Source organism: Phalacrocorax carbo, chromosome 1, assembly GCF_963921805.1.
Source record: "Phalacrocorax carbo chromosome 1, bPhaCar2.1, whole genome shotgun sequence".
NCBI classification, from domain to species: Eukaryota; Metazoa; Chordata; class Aves; order Suliformes; family Phalacrocoracidae; genus Phalacrocorax; species Phalacrocorax carbo.
The window spans coordinates 193,062,441-193,082,826 of NC_087513.1; the positions used below are offsets into that span (position 1 = coordinate 193,062,441).

General features: G+C 39.4%; 1 long non-coding RNA gene across 2 annotated transcripts in view; it reads right to left on the minus strand.

The window, feature by feature from the left end:
* Positions 1 to 604: 604 nt before the first annotated feature.
* Positions 605 to 20,386, minus strand: part of LOC135311530 (uncharacterized) — a 35,167-nt gene continuing 15,385 nt past the window's right edge. The window contains exons 2-4 of one of the 2 annotated variants that reach the window (XR_010371165.1): positions 19,628 to 19,755; positions 13,642 to 13,695; positions 605 to 5,415 (exon numbers count right to left, since the gene is read on the minus strand). This is a non-coding gene — a long non-coding RNA (uncharacterized LOC135311530). The remainder of the gene's footprint in view (positions 5,416 to 13,641; positions 13,696 to 19,627; positions 19,756 to 20,386) is intronic. The other variant, XR_010371166.1, reaches the window with a different exon arrangement.

Sequence of the window (20,386 nt, forward strand, 5' to 3'; positions counted from 1 at the left end):
GTTCATGTCTCTCATCAGAATACAGCAGAGCATATTCAAACAATGATCTACCTTGTCCCGTTTGATAGCTGATTGCATCTTGTGACTGCAACCAGACACAGAATGGATTGAAGAAACACTTGGCAGCAGACACCTCAGAACACAGTATTCCAAAGATATAAAGGACTATGAATGGAGAAGGGATTCATGAAGGACAAGGTATTTCATCTTTCCAAGGGAGTGACTGACCATGAAAAGCACAGACACGTTCTAGAGAAACACTGTGTGAACTGTAAGCATATGAGGCTTTTGCCTCCACATATTTTATCTCTTGACATGAGTGCAGCCATTTCAGATTTTCTCCAGGTACTCAAACTTGCTAAGTAACCATGCCATTGCAATAAAACAACATGCTGTAGCAAGATAATAAATGTGACTTGCCTAACAGCTGTGTTATCTCATATGACCATGCACAAGAGTAGATAGCATAATCTAAGTATCAATGTGCCTCACACAAAGGGTAGAACGAGCTGTAAGTCACACTCTTTCAATTATCATATGACCATTTGCAATGTAACCACCCCCCTTGAAACATACATATAATCAGTCAGAATTTAAATATGAAAGTTGTCACAGAAAGTTTATTACAAACAATGAAGCCTCATACTGGGTGGAGAAGGGTTCACTCATGCTTTCCTTCAGTGCTGCAAGAATACCTTTTGTAATTGCATTGCCATAAATGAACATTTGCTAAGTTTATTCTTTGTTCCACATTACAAACTATCATGACAGACATGATTTTCGTACCTTGTATTGTGGTAACCTCTGATCTTCACATTAATGTCTCCATACTGACGCTAGCTGAAAGATCTTCCCTAATGCAATACTTAAAATTCTTTTGTCTGCTTGGTTTCTGTCTGGGTAAGGTAGAAGGTCCATGGTTCATTCTGAAGCTAAGCAAGACCACTTTTCAAATATTTCCTATCCAGCTGTCATTTTCATACACATGAAAGTTGTTCTCAGACATACTGTATTGTTTGTACCAGATATAGTCATAGATAACGCTGTTAATCTTTTTTCTGGTCATACTCTATATTAAAAATCCAATTTCAAATGGCTTTAAGTAGATTAAAATTATTACTTTAGCGTCAATCACTTACCATGGGGCCTGATAGGATGCTTTGAAAACATTGTTTGCTGTCTCCCAAAATAAAATATACTGATTTTCTGTAGCCATGGGACATGTTTACAATATTCATTAATCATTACCTAGCCTCTTATAAATGTATTTTTATTCTTTATACTAAGCCTCTTAGTCTCAGTGTAAAGAATAACATTTTTCTATTCTTTACCATCCCCTTTCATCAACCAGACATCAATCTTCTGATTATTTTTTAACTGGTGCATCTTCATTCTGAATTCCGACTGAATGAAATGCACCCCTCCACCTAGGCAAACCACAGATTATGGATTCTTTAATTCTCAGTTGTATACTATTTAAAGGAAGGAGTTAAATGATACGTAAAATCTTGTCCTGAGTCTTGGCCCGGGAATGTACTTCACCCCAGGGTCTTCACCACTAATGTAAACTCACCAACTAATTACAGTAGGAGTGGCAGGAGATCATGTTATGTGAAGCCGGTTGTTTTTTAGCTACCGGGGCCGGAGCATGGGGAGATGATGGTGTTTCCACAAAACCACTTTTGCTTTGCCTTACCTTATGTTTGTACGATGTAGACAACCTCTTAGGTGACAGCCAGTTCAAATAGGGATTTCATCTCCAGTGTCATTTGCTAGGTGGGGTGAACTGGAACCAAACCTTGAGCTCAGCTCACCCGCTGGTCCTGTGCAGGTGGGCCACAATGTCCTGCTGTCTGGGGATTAATCACTGCTGATTAAAGTCCCTATTTTCAAAGGAAAATAAGTTTTCCTCTGCACAGAGGGCATCTGAATGCTATATATGCTTCTTTGTACTTTATATTCTGAAAGAGCTCTAAAGCAATATTTCACCGAATGGGAAGAGTAGGGCTTATATATGATCCCATTTGCATGCACAGTGTGCCCTGCCTTGTAAGAATATATTTGACTTGCTTCTTTCCTTTGCTAATATGTTTTACTCGCATGATATTAGAAATGATGGCTCAAAAAAAGATTGGGTTTTTTGTACTGCAATCTTCAATGTGGACAACCTGAGAAATATATTCCTAAAATTTCTCTTTTCATCCTTCAAAAATTGGTGGGTTTTTTTAATGTCAGCATGTCTAGAAGAGTCATGTAACTACCACTGAACAGAACAGTTGGGAAAACTATATTCTCCAGATGCAGTAAAAGTTACTGTATTTTATATCCTATTTTCTGCGCAGGAAATGACTTTTAAAAGCCTCCTATGATTTCACAAGAAATAAAAAAGGGAAGATAAATTAGTTCCTGCAAATTGTACATTTCTACAGCATTGATTTTAATGAAAATGTGCCAGTTTCAAAAGAGGTGAAAGAGGAATTTTTTTAATTGTAGTGTTCTCTGTTAATTGGATTTAATCAGATATTTTATAGCACACTGAATGTGTACATATGGGTGTTCAATAAAATTCTTATTACTGTCCTCTCTTTTAAAGGTACACATAAACACAAAATGTATTGCATTTCACCAAGTCTACTGTAATATTTTTAAAGTAGAGACAGATTTTAGTTCAGTCACCATAAAGAGTTCGGTTTTGCTTCCAGGCCATTATGTGGAAAACTCTGATACAGTTATAAAAATGTAGAGGAATTCTTAAACTTTTTACTATTGATAACGACAGTAAAAAAGTCTGTGTGCTGGAACTGCCGTGAAGAAATATTACAATTATTAAATAGCCCCAAATACATTGAAAAACATTTTAATTATATGATGAAATATTCTGGTACTTTCTAGAAATGTGCCTTGTAATCAATGACTATTGCTATTCTTTCAAAATTCTACTAAAATATATTTTAGAAGCTATTTTATTTGCACTGTTGACTAGCCTCTTGCCTCCAATAATTATTTGGACTGTATGAAAAGGAAGAGATTGTTTAGCTTGGATCCATGGTAACTCTTCAAAATCTAGACTCTGCCTGTGTAGTACATATCACCTTTATGAGAATCTATAAAGCTTTTCTCTTACATTTCATGAACTATAGAGATAAAGTCATCCTATAATACAAAACAGGTATTACATCCCTTGAAAAGGGCTGTTTGAAAACCTTGTAAAAGAAAGGCTTCCCCCTCCTCCACGCATTCATTTATTATACTTGTTAGGGGTAGATTTTCAAGGTATAGCTCTCCATCTGTATTTGAAGAATTAATCAACAGCTTTAGATGGATTCCATTTTCTTTGAATCATCAAGGAGAAAGTGTTTAAGGCCAGCTGTCAAATTCATTTTTCTTTCGCTCAGGCTGGATAAAGAGAGCTTGTGATTTTCTTGCTGGCCTTGCACAAAAATGAATCTGCATATGAAAACACTGAGGTTTTGGAAGAGTAAGACTGTTTTCTGCATACTATGAAATGCAAGTGGCATTTGGAGAGTTGGTAAATTTTTGCTTTACCAATCTGTTGTTGTCTCGGTATTAGCATGTGTCCATTTTTACAGCACTGCTGAGGCAGTACAAAAGACAATATATGACATGCACGTTGTTTTCAAGCTGGCATATTATTATTTTTCTTATTTATAAGAAAATGGGGCCACATGTGGCATGGATATGCAATCATTTTCATGTTTTCTATATCTCCTTGTCATTTTCTGGCCAGTACAGAGATGCTGACACTGTTCCTGTTCTCCCTTCAACAGCTCAGGTCTCCGGCTGTTGTCCCCCAGCCGCATGTCTTAGTTCTCATTCATCCAGTGCCAAATCAAAGAATGGCCGAGGTAGAGCTGGGAAGGCTCTTGAAGGCACGTCTACTCCCTGAAGTCCATCCTCTTCCCAAAAGGTAGGATCACCGTTTCTACAACCTAGATTCCCAACATCAGTTTGTCTAACCTATTTTTAAAAACATCCAATAATAGAGACTCCACAACTTCCCAGCCAACGCTACCTACCAGTGCTTACTATCCTTATCATTAGGACATGCATCAAGAGCTAATAAACTGAACCCCTTTGATTCTGCTTAATTCCATTAATTTTATATTATCCTTTCAGTTTTCTTCTTTCTTGATTAAAAAAAAAGTCATTGAAACTTTTTTTTTAATTACAAAGTCAGGAACTGCTTTATGCTAGCCAAGTCCTCTAAAGAGCCAAGTGGAGCAGGGCGACTATTTTAACTGGCCTATATTTAAAACTCCTATTTATACATCTCCGTATGATGTTTGCCTTTTTTTCAGAATGCTGATTCATGTTCTTCTTCTCATCCCCTGTGATTCTCCAATCGCTTTCTGCAGAGCTGCTGCCAAATCAGTCATCTCCCTCCCTGCATTTGTTCCCAGTCAGATGAGCCTGCATCTATTGAACTGAATTGGCAAAGATGGGAAGGGTCAGATGGTTTTCACACATTTGTCAGGATCACTCTGAAGCCTGAGCCACTTCACTGGTAGCCTTGCAGTCCCTCCAAGCTTGATATCATCTGCAAAATGAAAAATGTGGTCTCTGCTCAATTATCCCATTGATTAGAGGGTCAGTTGCTGGGCAGACCTTCTGCAGAACAGCAGTCAATATCTCCTTCTCCTTTGGCAGGGAACAACTGATACTGACTTTGTGAATAAACTTTTCCAAACACCTTTGCACTCACTTCACAGATGTTTCTTCTAGACCATGTTTCCCTTCTTTGCTTGAAGGAATGTAAGGCTGAGTCAAATATTCACTAAGCACAAGATACATAATAGTCGCTGCTTCTCCTCTATCTATAAGGGTTGTTGCACTACCTCCAAATGTGACTTGGTTTCTCTTTTTCTTCCAGTTTTGAGCAGCCAGGGCTGAGAATGGCAAATGAAGGTAAACAGGGGAAATCTTTGTTTCAATCAGTATATTGTCCCCAACATCTAAGTAAAGAGCAATTTGTTTAAAAATCCTGGGAAAAGGCTATGCTGACTATCTGCTACACTTATTCAAAGGCAAGTAGTCATTCCAGCTTGCTTACTATAGAGAAATTCAGGGAAACACTGTGCATAAACTGCTGGGGATCTGACACCAGCAGCCTGAGCTGGTGGGGTGTACTTCACAGAAAAAAAAAACAACCTGAATAACAGTTCCCAGCTAACAGGTGATAGCTGCTGCAGGTGATTATAACAGGTCATGCTACAGCATCATGAGACCTGAGAACACCTAAGGAGGTAAAAGTCCAGTGAGCTGAGCTCCAGTACAGTGTCCAGAAAACTTCCCTGCTGGTGGGAACTCTCTGCTGTATTTGGCATTGCCACAACTGCTCCTGGAATATCCAGTTCTGGACCGGTGTGCGCAGTCCAGGATAAGGAAGCTGATTAACTGCAAAAAAAAATTTAAGAAAATTAAAATGGATGAGAAGACAAGAAAATTCAGTGAAAAACTCAAGCATCTCAAACCACATAGCTGAAAGAAAAGAGTGTTATAAGATGGCTGGATCACAGTCTGAGTATCTGCACAGACAACAGCAATGCAGCAGAGGGAATCATAAAAAGAAAAGGTTTATTGGTGCTGGAAGCTGAATCGAGACAAATTCACCTAATAAATAATGAAATTTTTATTCATTGAAAACCTGTTTGTGCTGGGTTCTCCATTAATGGCAATTGTGAAATCTAGACAAATTTGGTTTTCTACAAGTTGAGCTGTAGCTTAGAAGTCCTGTGGTTCCTGTCACTTAGATAAAATTAGCAGGACCATACCTTTGGCCCCATCACCTATATGGTTCATGTCCTGACTTTAATTCTGTTCATGCACAAGCAGGTCAAATGTCATTCCCATGTCTCAGTGTGTGCAGTAGTTGCTGTAGAGCTTTTCTCTAATACTTAAGAGAATAGGTTGATTAGGAGAGCATCTTTCTAGGGGGAATCCTGGCACCCCTGCTGAGTTATTGGCTCTCTTGAATTCCATTATTTCAGCAGTGGCAGTCCCTAATTCCTAGGGGGAAAGGAGGTATGGGACTGAACAGCCATACAGCTACCACCATGTCCCAAGACCTGGAGAGTATGCATCATGGCAGTTGATGCCAATGGGGGCTGTAAGCCCCTTGGCAGCCCAGTGCCCCTGGAAGCCTGTGGCTGCAGAGCTGTGGAGGTAGCACTAAGCTGGATGTGCTGAGTTCTGTATTTTGCACAGGAGGACAGACCTGGGGGAGATCACAGCAGACCTGGAAACAGTTGTTTTCAAAGTAGCTTAGAGAGAACGAAGAATCAGAGCAACCTCTGAGGTGAGCAGCATGTAATAACACCAGACATGGACCAGTTAGAGCAGGTCCAGAGGAGAAACACAGAAATGGTCAGAGGGCTGGATCACCTCTCCTGTAAAGAAAAGCTGAGAGAGTTGGGGCTGTTCAGCCTATAGTAGAGAAGTCACTGGCAGGACCTTACTGCAGCCTTTCAGTATATGAAGGAGGCTTATAAGAAATATGCAGAAAAACATTTTACAAAGGCCTGTATTGACAGGATTGGGGCAATTGTTTTAAACTGAAAGAGGATAGATTTAGGCTAGATATAAGGAAGAAATTTTTTACAATGAGGGTAGTGAGACAGAAGAACAGGTTGCCCAGAGAAGCTGTGGATGCCCCATCCCTGGAAGTGTTCAAGGCTAGTTTGGATGGGGCTTTGAGCAACCTCATCTAGTGGCAGATGTCCCTGCCCATGGCAAGGGGAGTTGGATGAGATGATGATTTGATGACTCTGTGTAAGTCATAGTGGGGTTCTGGGGAGCTGACATCTGATAACAGCCCACTATTCACCGGTAACTCATTTTTTGCTTGTTTTGAACACACCACTTCAAACTTTTACTATGCATCATCGCTCAAAATGAAGTCAAAATACATAGGAAATGTGTAATTAAAAAGAGGACCACTGTCAAATATAAGGGCCCCATAAACAGAGTTGTTTGTGTATCTTAAGAATGCTTTATTAATAGCAATATTGGAAAGTGTTAAAGAAAGATAACCCTATAGGCCAGTATCTAAGAAGCTTTTTAACCAAAAATACCAAGCAGTTTCTAAACAGCTTTTTACTGGATTTTCAGGAGAAAGGATGAGGCTAACGTGAGATATCTTACTTCGTTGAAACTCGTCCAGAGTTGTGTCTGTCACCTCAATTTGAGCTTCAGTAGGTGGAGAGGGAGATTGCCTCATGGACTGGAGGACAGCACTTAGCTGTTTATCAAACAGATTTCCATTTGCCAAAGCAGTAACTACAATGTAGGTGCTCCATCTTCCACATGTATGTGCTATGTAAATAAGATCCGTGCCTAAAAGGAAGGATATGTGAGTTGCAAATCTTGCTTCAAGAGCTGTGGGTGCCTGTTATATCCTATGGGACACCTCTTACAAGATGAGAGCAGCCCACCTGGGATACAGCAATGGCGTTGTATTAGAGCTGTTCTTCTGAGAGAGGGAGAGCAAAGGAGATGCTTTTAAATGCTGGAGGGCTTTGAAGGTGGGGGTTTTTGGTATGGTTTGGTTTGGTTTTTTTCATTAGACTCAGCACTGGAGCATTACAAAGGCATACATCCCCTTCACTGATGTTGTGAGTTGATGGCCTGATTCCTTAGATTTTGTTACACGTAACCCATTCTGTTCAGTGACAAAAAAATAAAAGGTGGTGTTTTTTTCCTGTTTGATATAAACTAGTGATTCTTCTTTACCTTTTTGGCCCTGAACCAGCAAACTGGTTGATTTATGAAGTTCTGCCATTGCATCTCTAAAGGTTGCACACAGCTGAGAATTGCTAGAGGAGTTTATGCTGAAGCTCAGCTTTTCACACCCAACGCCACAAAGCAGGCCCCATACCAAGAAGCTTTAACAGTCAGGGAACATCTTTACATTCTTTGTGTTACATGACTGGATCCAAGTCCTCATCGTGCAAAAATATTAATTAGCTGAATTGCCTACAGGAAATTGGCTTTTGCCACTTTCTGACTACCTCACCTTTTCCACACTCCTCTTATTTCCCCCCACCCCCCTCATTTTTGCAGATCTATGCTGTAGATGTGGACCAGGATGCCTTTTAAACTGTGAGCAAGTGTGTGAGCTGCATGGAGCAGAAGGCGTAGGAAGGGGTCTGTATCCCGTCTTCTCCCAGGAAGCCAATAGCTAACTTCTGTCCTCCAGCCCATGAAGCATTCTCTCTCTCCACCTACCAAAGCTCAAATTGAGGTGACAGACACAAGTCCCATCCCCTCCCTTCCTTACTTGCCTATATTAAAGGCAAGCATGTGAAAATGAAAGCTGTGTTGTGCCAATGAGAACCTGAAATGCAGACAGATCTCTTATTAGTGCGCTTCTGAAGAAAGGAGCCAGACTCCATGGCTAAGATGAGTTAGAAAGCCAAAACGCAGGTGCTCAGCAACTTGGCAAATTGTAGTAAGGGACAGAAAAGAGATCAGCCTGTGTTGTATAACCATCTTTCTGTGATATTAAAGATATCAATTTTATCTGGCAATGGCCATAACAGTTTCCTTATCCTTTCAAAATATTGAGTGAATTCACAAATGACTTTCAATAACCCATTTGTATTAAATTTCTTTTTCTAAAATAAACTTGTCTAGGAAAAATAATGAATGCCACATTCATTATAATAGAAGCCTTTGGAAGACATATTCTGCCTGATACATTTCTTTACACCCAAAGAGTATGATGAGATAAATTCCATTTTCAAGCAGCTGAATGGTATTACACTCTCATTAATTTCAATAGCTAAGCCACAGCAAGAAGCATTTCCTGTAAACTCTTAGTTTTGTTTGGATGTACAATAGGGAAACTTACTGGAGATTAAAATGGCATCTGTGCATTTTTTAAGAGTTTTTCATTATGTTTTGCAGTTTTGCTTTTTTTCCTAATGCATCAAAGCATGAAAAAAACCATGGCTGTGACAAATATTAGCAAAAAAGTAGTGTTTGCAGACAACTTTGATTCCAGTCTAACTAATGCATTTGCCAGCATTTTGGCAAATTTTGGCCATCTCTGGTAGAGCTGTGGGAACCATAAAATCCCTTCCATGTGGAATAAATGGTACTAAATATGGTCACTGTCAGCATGAAGCAAGTTATTAAGAGGAATATTTTGAGAAACAGCAAAAAGACAGCACTAAAAAAGTCTCATATTTGCAACTTTATATCCTAACCCAGAAAGAATATGGATTCTCCTCTGGTGTAAAGTGGGCATGAGGTACACTGCTGTAAGTCTGAACTAGGACCAGTGTGAAGCCCACAGCTTCCAGTGACTTTGTGGAGGCATAACATCACACTTGACATCTGTATATCTACTGGAGGTAGGAAAACACCTAATGGGGCTCTGGAGTGTCCCGTTAGTAATGGTGATGGGGTAAAAGCTTCTACATTTTCTGTTGCAACTGTTTGACTTGCAGACCCACTTGAGAAAAGGGCTGTTCTCAGCTGTGCTCCACTAGAGAGAATTACTAGAAAGAATAACTTTGTAGAGTTTTCCTCAATTTTCATCAGAGTCAGTGAAAACTATAGTTGTCATTATGAAGTTGGTTTTCTATTCCCCAAAGCAATGGAGGGAAATAATGGCAAAAGAGTGTTTTGGCAGTCTAAGACAAGGTAGTTGGTTTAAGAAGTGGTGGAGGAGTTTTCATGACTTTCACACACTATTCCAACTTTCTGTTTCTTCCTCAACAGTCCAGAAAAACAGGTTTCTGGCACTACCATAAAACTAGCCTGATGGTCCTAAAGGTATCTTCTACATGCATTATATAGTATTTTCTTGGCTACATCCAGCACCAAATACATGCCAGACATGGAAGCAGAACTAATACTATTGGTATCATATCTGGGAATTTACAACAATTTCAAATCCAAGAGCATCCCTAATCATCTGATGTTGCTGTGGACTTGCCTCCCTGATCTTGTGAAGGGAATGTAAATAGAGCAGATCCTTCCAACTAGTGCAAACACACAGAGAAAGCATCTGTGGGACATGGCACAGCCTCACAGCAGCAGCACCTCATTATAGCTGAGGTCAGGGTGATGTTTCTCTTCACCCTGATTTTATTTTGCTGGAAATTCATGTGATCAACAAGCCTCACTGGAAAACAAACAAACCCTAAACATGGCAAAACAAAGAGTTTACTGCCATGTTTAAGCCACAAATAGAAAGAAGTTCCATCTGCAGCTGAGAGGTCATTGAGAGGAACTCTTTTTGGCTGACTTGCTTTATTTTCTGTACCTTAAGAAGTTTATTCTGTAAAAGTTAGTGCAGCCTGACTGGAACTGAGCTTGTGAGAGGAGTCGAGGAATATGGTAAGTATCACTGGGTAAATAGAAAATGAGTTTTGGCCATGATTCTTCTTTTTTTCCTACACACCTCAATCACCTTCTGTGCAACACAATACATTGTAAGTATCTTTTCATATGCCCTTTAGATTATAATAGAAGTGTATAATTATCTGTAACTTGGAGTATAGAGTAGCGTCATACAATGTTTATGTTGAAAGGGACCTCTGGACCCACTGCTCAAGGCTTCGAAGTGGGAACAGGTTGCACAGGACCTTGTCCAGCTAAGTTTTGAATGCTTCCAGGGAGGCACATTCCACTTGCTCTCTGAGTAATCTGTTTTCCTGTTTAAACAGTAAATAAAAATGCATAGATGACATTTTTCTCAGATGTTTGCACGCTATCTAGCACAGTACACTTCTAGTGTATAGGTGCTACTTTAATGAAGAAATAGTAGAAATGCTATTCAATTGCAGTAATGAAAATACAGTAAAATGCATGCAGTTGCATTAATTATTTAAATACTATTGCATTGTCTCATATTTACTATGGAGAAACTCAAGATTTAATTGGCAGAAATGACAAATTCTCCCCTATATGACTAAGAACTATCTCTGTTGTGGTGTTATATCCACCGGCTGTTCCCAGAGTTCATCCACACAGCATTTAAAGATTGCTTTTTTTCTTAGTGGTTAATAAGTTTAACACCCTGTGAGACAGGCTATATTTTAAGACAGTAACTTTCAAAGTGAGCTCTTCTGGGAAGGTCACAAACCACTTTGCTCAATTGGCACTTGTTAAAATCCAGCGAGTGAACATGACGCCTCTGCAACCAGGATTATTGCACTATCAAAAATTGCTCATTCCTGGAAACTTCCATGAATAGCTTGGCTCACCTCTGAAAAGACTTATGTCCCAAACATATCTCTGGAGAACAAGGTCTCGTTTTTACAGTTACTTAATGTTTCACTGAGGGATGCTGAGCACCTCCAGCTGATGGTGAGCCAATGGAAAATGGGGGTACTCAGTGATGACCATTAGTCTCCCAAATGTTATTTTGATTGGAACAGCCCAAGATTCTTAGTTTCTAAAAGAAGTGTCCCTGTGTGTTTGCTGCAAGGAAAGTGTCTTAATGGTTTATCACAATCCTAATTTCCCATTTAAATTAATGGAATAGTAGCACTATTTACTTTAATGGCTCACATAATATGCAGTATTATTTCTTGCATAAGTTGCTCCCCACAGCTAATCTGCTACTGCACAAAATGATACCAAAAAACCTATTTATTTTAATGGTATTTAATGAAAGATATTTAGTTGTGCTCTATACTTCTTGGAAAATCTGCCACTCTACTATCTAGCAAAGGGACTGCTTTTATTCATGCATATATCTTACATAGTAAAAAGAGGAGGGTGGTTTTAAAGAATTTATGGGGGTTTTGCTGCGTATGTTTTGGGGATTTTTTTTCTGTTAGTATTCCTGCTGCCGTGTGTGATGCTCAGAAAGTTGCCACTCATAAGGGAATATATGCTCACATATCACCCATTTGGGCTAAGGGGCCAAGAACAGAGGAAATGCTGATAAATTATATGCCAAAATAAGACAAAGATCTTCCAACCTCAGGACAGACAGCTACAGCCACTACTCATTAGTAGTTGCTTTATTATAACAACAGGAACTTAACTGCTTCTCACCCTGAAACATGTGAAGCAAGCTCAGTGATCGCAGATAAAACATGAGACCATCAAGAAGGAGCAAGTTCTGGAGTGGTTTCCTTGGTCAGAAAACACATTGCATGAGCCATCAAATGGAAAAGAGCTAGAAAACACTGAAAAGAACCAAATTTATATGGTAAGTTCCACAGGACTTTGGATGTCTTCTTGAAATGCATTACTGCACACTTAAATTATTGTTATACCTGCAGGCTCCAGTCAAATGAAGGCCCGTTTCTGTCAGGTTTTACCATTCAAGAAATCACTATTCTGCTTGTGAATACTATACATAATCCAAAGCCATTTGGCTTCAGGCTATTTGGCATGAAAGCGTTCAGTCTCATGTTAGCGGTCTGCTCCCCCTTGAGTTGGAGACAGTAAACAGATGCCTGAGGACTTCATGAGAAAATGAACCAGAGCCAAGAAACATATTCAATGACTTATTCAATATCTGATTTATTGATCTGGTACATTGGAAGACGCAAGGATCCTACTGCGATCCCTGAAAGTAACGTGCATTGTAACTTCATAATCTCCCTCTCTTCAAAGTGCATATTTGCCCTACTGCTGAATTAGCTATGAACATATACACAGCACAGGCTGCCTCTCTTCTGAACATGACCTTCTTAGCACATTCTTTATTACATCATTATTGTACATGTAGAAAGTGATATGGCCAACATACTGGAACATAGCCTACTCAAAGTTAGTGTTTGCAAAGTTACAACATTATTCAGTTCGTTCTAATTTTCTCCCACATTTCAACCTTTGGTTCCCAGACATTCCAGATATATAACTGTTCATTAAAAAGAAAAAAATATCTTTTTAGCTTCTTCTTATAGCAGGGTCAGATGAATCCTAGGCAGAGACTAAAACAGGTCTGAAAAATATCATCGTCTCAGAGACTTGCAAATACACAAGCCAGAATCGTTACTGCCCTGTGGAGCTCAGCTGCAGAAGAAGGGAGCAGGTAAGGTACTTCACTCTCACAGCAGCCTGTCTTGCTTATACACTAAAGATATGCTGTGGAGTTTTAAGGCATTTGCATGTTCCTAGGGATTAAGGAAACTGGATGCAGTAATAAATTCTCTGCTCATTTAACTCCATCCAAGTCAACAGAATTAAGCCAGCAAAAGTTGCTGCCTCTAGTTTTTGAGGTCAGGGAGATCCCAACATGCTGATCTTTTACATGAGACACAACAGAGGGTTTCCTGCCTGCAGAAGAAGAAATTTGTCTTTATGCTAAACAAGCTATGACTGTCAGCCCCAGTATCCCTGTGCATTTCAGAAGGACGTGTAGTCTTGATTACAATTCCCGTGCAGTTTTGAATTTGCTATTTTCCTAAGTGATTTATTCTACTGGTTACTAGGAGTGATTGTTAAAATGCTTCCCTTTACTGCCAATCTTAATTTTAACAAAGATTTAATAACTGCAGACTCACCATCTCGGAAATAGGGCTGGAAGGGACCTGAAGTACTTATTATGTACTGGTCACACAGCTTAAAGCCAGAGTTAAAATAACAGGCAGTTATAGCATAAGCTTACATACGCAGACTTAATAGCTGGAGAATGTAACAACTTATACTTACAGAAAGGAAATCGCAACACTCACCAGTTTATTATATACAGTTCTTATGTGGACTCTGCAGAAAGTAAATTTACTTCATTAGGAACAAGGAAGCCATAAAAAGTATGTGATGCAAAAAAAGTGGGTTTGTTGCAAATAGATCCTAAAATAATGCTCGCTGTCATAAAGTGTAGTGATTACAGGTCTTGACACGAGTATTGTTTATTACATTAAAATTATTGTATTTACCCCATAAGGAAAGTATGTGTTATTATCTTAAGAGCGGGATGTTATTATATCTAACCATCAGTATTATTTCAACACCTACAACTCACTTCTAAGTTTTTTATAAAAGACACATTTTCAATAAGATTCCTGACATTTTCATATTTCTCAAATTCTGTGTAAGACATGTTCAAAATCCTGCAAATAACTTGTACGATTTCCTCCTTTTTCTGTAGAAGCATAATTTTAAATGGGCCTTCTAATTAGGTCAAACATTAAAAAAAAAATCTGGAAAAACTGAAATCCTGCCTAAATGAGGACAGCTCCTCTTTGATGTGGTAATTAAGTTTTGGTAGAACTATAGCAATAATTCAGAAGCCTGAAGAGCAGAGACAGAAAATATTTAAACGGTCAAATGTTTTATTAATGTAATGAGTAGAGAGGAAGAACTGGGAGAGAATATAGTTGTAGAAAGGAGAAAGATGGAAGGTGAAAGACAAGAAAGGAAGAGAGGACAAAATACTGTGAAGGAAAAGAGAAAGAAGACAATAAAAAGGAAGGAAAGAACAAGAAAAAACAGAAGTGTGAGAAAAGGAAAAAAAGGGGAGATGAGGAGGTGAGATCTGGATGACAAAATGGAAAGGAAAATGAGATGGAAGCATATGACAAGAGAGAGAATGTGAAAAATTAAATTTATTTTTAAAAGTGTGTGTGTCAGCCATAGCAGCCCGTGTCAGGTGAGGAAATTCAAAGCCGCAGTAGCTAAGGTGACAATTACCTACTAAAGCAGGGCGCTCAGTATCTTCTGTAGGACAAGTAATAAATTGTCCAGATAACCATCTGCATATGCTCACAGCTTGACTGCAGGAACTTTTACTATCCTTTATAGTAACACAATCTAACAGCATCTGCTTGAGGTAAGCATCATTTCTTGACATTTCTCCGCTGAACAGCCAGTGATATGGGAACATAGTAGATTTTTGCCATTCACATAATGTCATGCAATATGTTTTGCTGTTGCCAAAATTAGAACTCTGATCCAATAACTCCCAGGCTTCCAGGTCATGCTCACAGTCTGAAACAATCACTCGGAATCATCACAGGACAATAAGAAGATTGCTAGCAGGCAATCTCATCAGCAAAACCATCTAATATATACAATTTAAAGATTCCTTTCTATGGCACCAGCTACAGTAATTATCTGAGAATGGTGCTGTGTGAAAAATACATTGCAAATTAGCAGTATCAAAAGCTTAAAAAGATTGCCAGGCAACCGTCGTTTTGCATCATTCAGAGATTGGTTTGTGCAAAGGCACTTTATTCTGACTTGGATGATTACAGTATTTCTCCATCACCCATACACATTAGGAACTGGATGTGGGGTTACCACCTGCCTGCTCCATTAGCGGCAAGACATTCCTGCTTTTCATTCTCTGTTTTGCGTACTCTGTGCTGGTGCCCAAGAGTGGGAGAAGAGACAATTCAATAGTGAGGCCTAATTGTCATTGCTTTATGATTTGAGCTGGAAAAAATGTTGCATAGAAAGCAGAAAAATGCTCAGTATCCCTGTGATGAGGATATTAGAAAGCTAAACATTTGAAACTAGGCTGTGTGTACATACTTCTACCATCTCCTGGTTAGCTATTCTGAAAGATGACTGAGGTGAGAAAAATAGAGCATCTTTCTGTACCAGAATCTACAGCATTAGTTGAAATAGCTTCCTGTTACCACTTTCGTTACCATTTTTGTGATACTTTTGGATTTCACTCGGTCTCATTATGTTGAGTGCTTTTGAAATTTGGCATGCAAGTTCTGATAAACTTGGACTTCATACAGGTGCAACTATGGCTTAGTAAGGTGAGCCTTTTGGCTTGTGTCTCCTGAAGGTTAAGACTCCTGGGAAAAGCAACAGTGGACAGCATGGACAAGAAGACAAATCACATCTGTGCAGCATAAAGATCTAGTCTCTTGGGAGCATAAGATTCATAACCAATTCTTTCTAAAAGAGCTGGAGAGCAATCATCAAGACTGACAAAAACTTTTCAAGGCCTTCAGTGAACTTTGACATCCAGGGAAGAGAATGATTAAGACCGCAGTTCTCATATGGTGTTCTGATGTCTGAGAAGAAACTAGAAAATCACTTGATGTGAAAGTGACTTGTAGAATAAATTGTTGCTTCTCCAGGTAATCCAGTGGGGCAGAATACAATCAAGAGATGTTCAGACAGGTCATTTACATGTCCTACAGATGAGAAGGGAAACTAATTTGGTTCCAGAATGGAGTTAGGCTAATGCTAGTGTTCAGTAGTAATGATATATATGATTCTCATGGGATTACAACCTAAACCTACAGAAATCTCATAGATTATTACTGTGATGTGCTTTTAGGCCTTCTTACTGGGACTGCAAGTCTCCTGGGCAAGAGAACTATCTTTTTAGGTTTTGGAGCCCACAGTGAAAAACCTAATACCTATTTTCTTTAATATTACTCCAAGATATATTATGAATGAAAGAAAAATAAAATTGGGAAACATAGGAAGTGTGGATTAGATGAGAGGCCAGAGAGGTGGACTGAGAACTGGTTTAACAGCACAGCTCAGAGGGCCATAATCAACAGGACAGAGTCTGGTTGGAGGCCTGTCGCTAGTGGTGTTCCCCGGGGGTCTATACTGGCTTCTGTCCTGTTTAACATATTAATGAATGACCTGGACAAAGGGATGGAGTGTACCCTCAGCATGTTTGCTGATGATACCAAACTGGGAGGAGTACCTGATACATCAGAAGGCTGTGCTGCCATCCAACGAGACCTGCACAGGCAGGAGAGCTGGGCCAAGGGGAACCTCATGAAATTACACAGAAACACGTAATAACAGAATGGTAGGAGTTGGAAGGGACCTCTGGAGATCATCTTGTCCAACACCTCTGCTTGAGCAGGCACACCTAGATAGAGCAGGGGGCACAGGACTGTGCCCAGCTGGGTTTTGAATGTCTCCAGGGAAGGAGACTCCACAGCCTCCCTGGGCAGCCTGTGCCACTGCTCTGTCACCCTCACAGGAAAAAAGTTTTTTCTCATGTTTAGCTGGAACTTCCTGTGTTCCAACTTGTGCCCATTTTCCCTTGTCCTGTCATTGGGCACCATTGAAAAGACCCCAGTCCCATCGTCCTGACACCCACCCTTCAGATATTTATATGGTATTGATGAAATCCCCCCTCAGTCTTCTCTTCTCCAGGTTGAACAAACCCAGATGGCTCAGCCTTTCCTCATAAGGGAGATGCTGCAGCCCCCTGAGCATCTTGGTAACCCTCCATTGAACTTGCTCAAGCAGTTCCACATCCTTCTTAAACTGGGGGGCCCAAAACTGGACACAGTACTCCAAATGTGGTCTCACTAGGGCAGAGTAAAGGGGGAGGATAACCTCTCTCGACCTGCTGGTCACACTCTTTTGAATGCAGCCCAGGATACCGTTGGCCTTCTTGGCCACAAGGGCACACTGCTGGCTCAGGGTCAGCTTGTTGCCCACCAGCACTCCCAGGTCCTTCTCAACAGAGCTGCTTTCCAGTAGTTCAGCCCCCAGCCTGTACTGGTGCATGGGGTTGTTTCTCCCCAGGTGCAGGACCTTGCACTTGCTTTTGTTGAATTTCATGAGGTTCCCCTCAGCCCAGCTCTCCAGCCTGTCCAGGTCTTGTTGGATGGCAGCACAGCCTTCTGCACATCATCCAAATTCAGCAAGAGCAAGTGTAAGGTCCTGCAACCCCAGGCTGCCCAGAGAGGCTGTGGAGTCTCCTTCCCTGGAGACATTCAAAACCCACCTGGAGGCGGCCTTGTGGCCCTTGCTCTAGGTGTGCCTGCTCAAGCAGGGGTGTTGGACAAGATGATCTCCAGAGGTCCCTTCCAACCCCTACCATTCTGTGATTCCATGATTCTGTGTAATTAAGATTATTACATATTGACGGGAAAATAAGCATCCATGAAGATGCTAAGGATAAATCATCCTTAGGACAATCTCAAGCCTCAAAGCACAGTCTGTCAGGACACAACCTGTGCAGGCTGCTGCAAAGTTGTCAGTCTTGTGGGTTTTGCCTCTAACAGTCAGCTCTGGCCATTTTCAAGGGTGAAGATGATATACCCTGACCTCTTGAGGCTTTTCTTTTTCTTTTTTTTTTTTTTTTTTTTTTTTGTAATTTAGAGAGTTGTTGTGTAGTAATTTAAAAAACTGACTACCTAAGGCAGGCCAGCTGGGCTGCCAACAGAATTATTCCACGTATTTGCTCCTCTACCTTACCAGGGAAACAATTTCCCTAGTAAACACTGAAGATCATTGAGTCTTCATGCTAAGATACAGTTAAAAGTTTTAAAAATTGAACTTCTGTGGTATATTCATATTGTTCCTCCATTGCTTTGTTTCAAACACTTGTGTTTTTAAATATTTTTCACTACCATATATATTTCTTTTTTACCTTACTGGTTTCAATCAGAATTCTTTTTCAAACATTGAATTAAAAAAGAAATACATTTCCTAACAAGAAGGAACAAGAATCACCATGGTAGTAAATCACTTGACCAAAGTCAGTATACGATTAGTAAATCAATAGTAATAATGTTAGAAATGAAAAAAAAAATGTTCACAGTCACATTGTACCTCCGAGCAGAACAATATTTGCTACACCAAAATACAAAAACCAAAGGAAAAACTTACATAACAAATAACATGCAATAATTATTAACTATTCCATTACTGATTACAAGAAAGTTTTCTTTAAAGAAGCTTATAGATGGGGACCAAGCAATGGTAAAGAGACATAAGGGGTTCATCCACATATGAAGAAGCTCCCTAGGTATTCTAGATGGACCAAGAAAAATTAACTGCTGTACAGTTTCTAAACCATAATTTCTTGTGTCTAAAGTGGCTAAACTCCAGATTTTAACACAGGAGGGGACCAGCCAGAATATGCTGCATCCTGACACCCTGTATATATAATCTGAAATGTTATTTTTTCATATTATTATGCCTTTATGCATTTCTTAGTGTTTTATAAGGTATCAGAAGATGAATCTGTCATTCTCTTTGTAGTGTACATGCTGTAAAAATTACTGCATACATAATTTCAATATAGTTCAAGTATGGAAAGTTTTATGTTGAAATGGTTCAGAGCAGGATTATATGCTTTTCCACCACTGAAAGCTGTTTCCTGCTTCCAAGACAATATCCCTGGACATATATTAGCATCTCCTTCCATATGTTAGATGTTTGTCCCAGAGGCTTGGGCACAGTGATACAGGCTATCACCCCAGACCCAGCTTTCCAGGAGAGAAAACAAGACAGAGTCTTAAAGAATACCACAACTTTCACTTTTAGTTCATGCAAATAACAATCAAATGCACTTGTATATTTCATAGAAGTAAAGAGCGCCCACAAAGCACTGATTCAAAAATATTTGTTCCTCAAAGTATTGTATGAGCATATTGAGGACCCCAGTCCTATGTCCATCCAAATCAGTGCAAAGCTTGCAGTGATGGCACTGGGAACAGACTGTCTGTATGTGGCACCACGCACTCTACAACGCAAACGTTGCTTTCAGCCAAGGGACTTTCAAAGTGATCTTGAAGTGCACAGCCTCCAAAGCAAACCAGACAGTCCTTCAGTCATGGCTTGAACTATCCTGAAGGATCCTACTACACATCCCTACACAACACCTATGAATTTTAATATTTAGGGCAGGTCCAAGATGACACTATAAGCATTTCAATTTTTAGATTTTTGAAATAGCCTGAAATGTACTTACCCAAGTTAACAATTAATAGGATGACAGTGGTTCAGAGTCCCAGTAGTCACTGAAGCTAAACACACTTTGTACACACTTCATGTACAGGTCTTGGACTTGTTTTTCTCAGTCTTGTCCTGGTTCACTGACTACAATGCAGAAGGAATTTTATAGATATCAAGTCTTCAAGTCAATCTTTGGTAAGCCTGCAGGGAACTTTTTTAAGATTTTACTTTGAAAAAATAACAGAAAATGGTAAGTTATCTTCAAAATGTTGAACTTCAGCTCATCCTTAGGAAATTAAGCCATAACTCTATGGTACATTACTGCAAAAAGTATGTAATGTACCTCTACCATTTCCATTTTGTGCTTTGTTGTTGTATTTTTTATTATATGGTCTTTCTTTTTCTTCTTAAGTACAGATGCTTTTTAAAGCTTACAGACTTTAATGATATTTCCATAATAGACAAAACTGTGAATTGTGATAGGATTTTTATAAAAGCAGCTGAACAAAATGGTTCTAGCAAATAGCTTCAGTGTTTCCTTGGTCATCACATCTAAAGTTGGGAAAATGAAGTCTCGAAAACAGCAGAAAGAGAAATATTGTTCTTTTATATCCTACAGTTTAAAATGAACAGAAAATGTCAGGCATCCTTCATACACACAAATTAAACCACCACATTTTTTTTAAACTAAGTACACCAGATATAAACCAAGAGCATGTTCCATTTTTCCTAAGGTCTTCAATAAAACTGAATCTTTTTTTATTATTTGGTTCTA